At 36.2% G+C, this 4737-nt stretch overlaps 1 non-coding gene across 1 annotated transcript; it reads left to right on the forward strand.

The window, feature by feature from the left end:
• Positions 1-3650: 3650 nt before the first annotated feature.
• Positions 3651-3757, forward strand: LOC128042782 (small nucleolar RNA R71). The gene has a single exon (XR_008198293.1). It is a non-coding gene; the product is annotated as a small nucleolar RNA R71 (small nucleolar RNA).
• Positions 3758-4737: the final 980 nt, after the last annotated feature.

Raw genomic sequence — 4737 nt, forward strand, 5'->3', positions numbered from 1 at the left:
TGGTATGATTTGCATGCTTTATTAGAAATACATTTCATGTTATTATTAAGCTAACATAAAAATTTATTGAAATAATCAAACTTTATTCATACTTAAATTTAGAGTACTTAACAAATTTCAAATTTATTGAACAAAAATATATCATGTTCATAATTAAAAGAAAAAAAATTATTCTGAGTGGAAATAATTTCAATTTTTGGTCCCCCCAACTTAAAATGAATAATGTCCTCATTGTTTAAAGTGAATAGATACTATACACCAAGTAGGATTCCAAAAAAGAGGAGGTGAGTCAATTTGACTGCTTAAGTACCAAGCTTTTCCTAGATCCAATCCTAGACATGTATATACCTATTGCCACACTTTAGACTTTACTACTTGTTCTTATTTACTTTTGATTCCCATCTCTTATTTTATTGTGCAGAAATAAAAAATTCCTAATTAATCCTAATTCTAAGCTAAGTTGATAAAAATTAATATATAAATTATAAATAATATAATTATATATTAAAGTTTATCAAATTATTAATAATATTAAAGATATTTATTCTAGATGCTTCTTGAAAATATTCACAAAGAAAGGCACCTAGTTTTTTATTATTTACGAAAAGAGCGACTAAATTTTAAAAATAATTCAATTAAGTCCCTAGACTTAATGAAAATTTAAAATTGAGTTGCAAATTAAAACTTGGATCAAAATTTACCCTTTTATTTGAAACTAAAAATTTATTTTTCCATTTAGGGGATAATTTCTTGGAAAATTATGTCAAAATAAATTCCCAAGAAAAATTGGAGGGGTCACAAACGGTCCCTCTTAAGTTCCAATCTCCTAGACATAATTTATTTAAACTTACTTTACCCGAAAATATACCCTAAATCATTTATTCAAAAAGAAAAACAAAAAATTAAGTATCCGATAAAATGAACACGATTTTATCCCATTCAATTTTATCTCCCCAATAATGTTTCAGGCGCTGAGCATTAACTCAGAAATTACCTCCATTACCTTGGAGTTCAACAACTCCATATGGATAGACTTGGTGAACCATAAATGGACCGGACCAACATGATTTTAGCTTACCTGGAAAGAACTTCAATCTGGAATTGAACAACAAGACTTGCTGATCTACTTCAAATTCTCGAACTCGAATGTGGTTATCATGTCATTTCTTGAGTCTTTCTTTAAGTAAATTAGCATTTTCATATGAGAACATTCGGAACACTTCTAACTCATTGAGTTGGAACATCCGTTTCTCTTTCGCGAGCTTAGGATCCAAATTAAGATGTTGAAGAGCCCAGTAAGCTTTGTGCTCTAACTCCAATGGTAGATGGCAGGCTTTCCTAAAGACCAACCTATAGGGTGACATCCCTAACGGTGTCTTGTATGCTGTTCTGTAAGCCCATAAAGCATCATCCAATATTGTGGACCAATCTCGTCGGTTCGGGCAGACTACCTTATCAAGTATGCCTTTGATCTCCTTATTTGCCAGTTCAGCTTACCCACTTGTCTGCGGATGGTAAGCTATTGCAACCTTGTGTTTCACTCCGTGCTTGTCAAATAACCATTTTAACCACCTGTTCACAAAGTGGGATCCTTCATCACTGATGACAGCTCTTGGGGTTCCAAACCTTGTAAACACATGCTTCTACAAAAACTTCATCACAACCTTAGCATCATTTGTCGGATATGCCTCAGCCTCGACCTCGACCCACTTAGACACATAGTCTACTACTACTTGTATGTACTTGTGACCGCAAGACGGAGGAAAAAGACCAAGAAAGTCAATACCCCATACATCGAACAAATCTACCTCAATGATGTTTGTTCGAGGCATCTCATTTCTGTTGGTGACATTTCCAATCCTTTGACATCGATCACAGCTCTTCACGTAAGCATATGCATCCTTGAATAGTTTTGGCCAAAAGAATCTGATTTGCAATACTTTGGCCGCTGTACGTGTACCTCCAAAGTGTTCCCCACTTAGAGTTGAGTGACAGTGGTGTAAAATCTTTGGTATTTCATCTTCTGCAACGCATCTCCTGATCATTTGATCTGCACACTTTTTAAACACATTTGGCTCTTCCTAGAAATAGTACTTCACATCGTGAAAAAACTTTTTCCTTTGTTGATATGTCTTATCAATTGGCATCAAACCACAAGTTAAATAGTTAGCAATATCAGCAAACCAAAGGGTATTATCGACATGATTTACCTTCAGGATATGTTCGTCTGGAAATGTCTCCTGAATTGGTATAAGAGGAGAATTCCCTTATTGTGGCTTCAATATGGACAAGTGATCTGCTACTTGATTTTCGAGTCCCTTTCGATCTTGAATTTCTAGATCGAACTCTTGAAGTAGAAGTACCTATTGGATCAGCCTCAGCTTAGCGTCTTTCTTTGCAAGTAAATACCTAATTATCGAGTGGTCCGTATAGACAGTCACTTTGGTACCTACCAGATAAGATCCAAACTTGTCGAAAGCAAACACAATAGCAAGTAACTCTTTTTCTGTTACCGTATAATTCAATTGAGCTCCTATAAGGGTTCAATTTGCGTAGTAGATGGGATGAAAAACTTTGTTCCTTTGCTGGCCCAAGACAGCTCCAATTGCGAAGTCACTTGCGTCACATATCAATTCGAATGGCAAATCCCAATCTGGTGTGACGATCATGGGTGCCGTGACTAATCGATTCTTCAAATCGTTGAAGGCTTTTAAGCATTCCTCATCAAACTTGAATATAGGGTCCTTCTCCAATAATTTGCATAAGGGTTTAGCAACTTTAGAGAAGTCCTTGATAAATCTTCGATAAAAACCGGCATGGCCCAAAAAGCTCCTAACACCCTTTACAGATGTTTGAGGTGGGAGTTTCTCAATAACGTCTACCTTTGCTTTATCTACCTCAATCCCATGTTTCGTTATCCGATGCCCTAGAACAACTCCTTCTCGCACCATAAATGACACTTTTCCCAGTTGAGTATGAGATTCGTTTCTTCGCATCGCCTTAGTACCTTAGTTAGATTGGCTAAGCAATCATCGTAAGTATATTTGAATATTAAAAAATCGTCCATAAAAACTTCCAAATATTTCTCAACCATGTTAGTAAAAATAGACATCATACATCCTTCAAATGTAGGTTGGGCGTAAGTGTTACTGGTTCCAGCCCCTTGGTTACTCCAGGAAAAATTCGGATGATTTCGCCACGATGAGTTATAAAAGTTGGATTGCAATCCTTGCCTCCCTCGGTTTTGGTTTGGTTACCAATGTAATATACGGATTCGGGGTTCGATGGACATTCTTCAAACAAATGTCCTTCCCCACAATACACACAGGATATATTCTCAAATTAGTTAGGTGGTTGGGCCGCAAAACTGTTAGACCCATTAGTGGTAAGATTCTTAAGCATTGAGAATATTGAAGATACTTGAGATGCGAGTGAAGTAAGCGTCCACTTCATGTATTCCAACGACTCGTCTTCCTGACGCTGCTCGATTGGTTGGCCATTGATAATTGTTGTTGGCAATCCTCTCAATAGTTTCGTAAGCCTCATTATAAGACTTAGAAAGGAGAGCACCATTAGCAGAGGCATCCACTACCATCCCCGTGTGAACGTTGAGACTATTATAGAATGTCTTAGGTTGAATGCAATGTGGGATTCCATGATGAGGGCACTTTCGTAATAACTCTTTGTACCTTTCCCATGCCTCATACAAGGACCCGTCATCCATTTGTTGAAAGGCAGTAATCTCATTCCTTAACTTGACATTCTTGCTCGGCGGGAAATACTTCATGAGGAATCTCTTGGCTAACTCTTACCATGTAGAAATAAAGTTCAGCGGCAATGAGTTCAACCAGGCACGATCTCTGTCCCTTAGCGAATATGGTAACAGCTTCAGTCGTAATGCATCTTCTGATACTTCGACTAACTTGAAAGAATCGTTCACTTCCGTAAATAGCCTTAAGTGAAGATGAAGATCTTCAGTAGGCATTCCACTGAATTGGCCCACAGTCTGAAGCATTTGGAACATGACTGGCTTCGGCTCAAATTGTTGTGCCTCGATTTTGGGTCTCCTAATACCCGGATTAAGACCATTAAATACTGGCACGGCATACTGTCGTAAAGCTCTATCCCTATCTTCAGCAATAAGGATAGGATTCTGAGCAAGGTTTGCTCCATTTCCTTGATTCATATTTTCAAAGTTTATCTCTTCGGTCCTTCTCTAGTTCGCTTGTCTTCTTCACTGTCAAAAGTTTCGTTCTATTTTAGAGTCCACAGGGAGTAAGTCGATAATCTGGTCAATACTCATAAACACCTAAAATAATCACAAAAAGATTAAGTAAGTAAAGATTTAAACAGGAAAATAAATAAACCAAAATGTAAAAATAGATTCACAACTAATGGCTTTTTTTTAAAAACAGTCCCCGGCAACAGCACAAAAAACTTGTAACGATAAAAATATGCAAGTGTACACAATTGCAACAAGTAATAAAGTGACAAGTAAATGTCGAGTTATCACACCCACAGGGACTGTAAAAAGGAATATTTATGAAATTAATGTTAAAACACTTTGGTGATGGAAAATATTTTGGTTTAAAGATGATTAAAAACTAAGCGTTAAAAACTAAGTAAAAAAATTAAAAATAAAAAAGTTCTAATGCACGATTTCAAATAAGGTTTAATCAAGATGAAATAATTGTGTTGGATTAATTACATTCCTTTAACTTAGAATTATTAAACATA

Source organism: Gossypium raimondii, chromosome 7, assembly GCF_025698545.1.
Source record: "Gossypium raimondii isolate GPD5lz chromosome 7, ASM2569854v1, whole genome shotgun sequence".
NCBI classification, from domain to species: Eukaryota; Viridiplantae; Streptophyta; class Magnoliopsida; order Malvales; family Malvaceae; genus Gossypium; species Gossypium raimondii.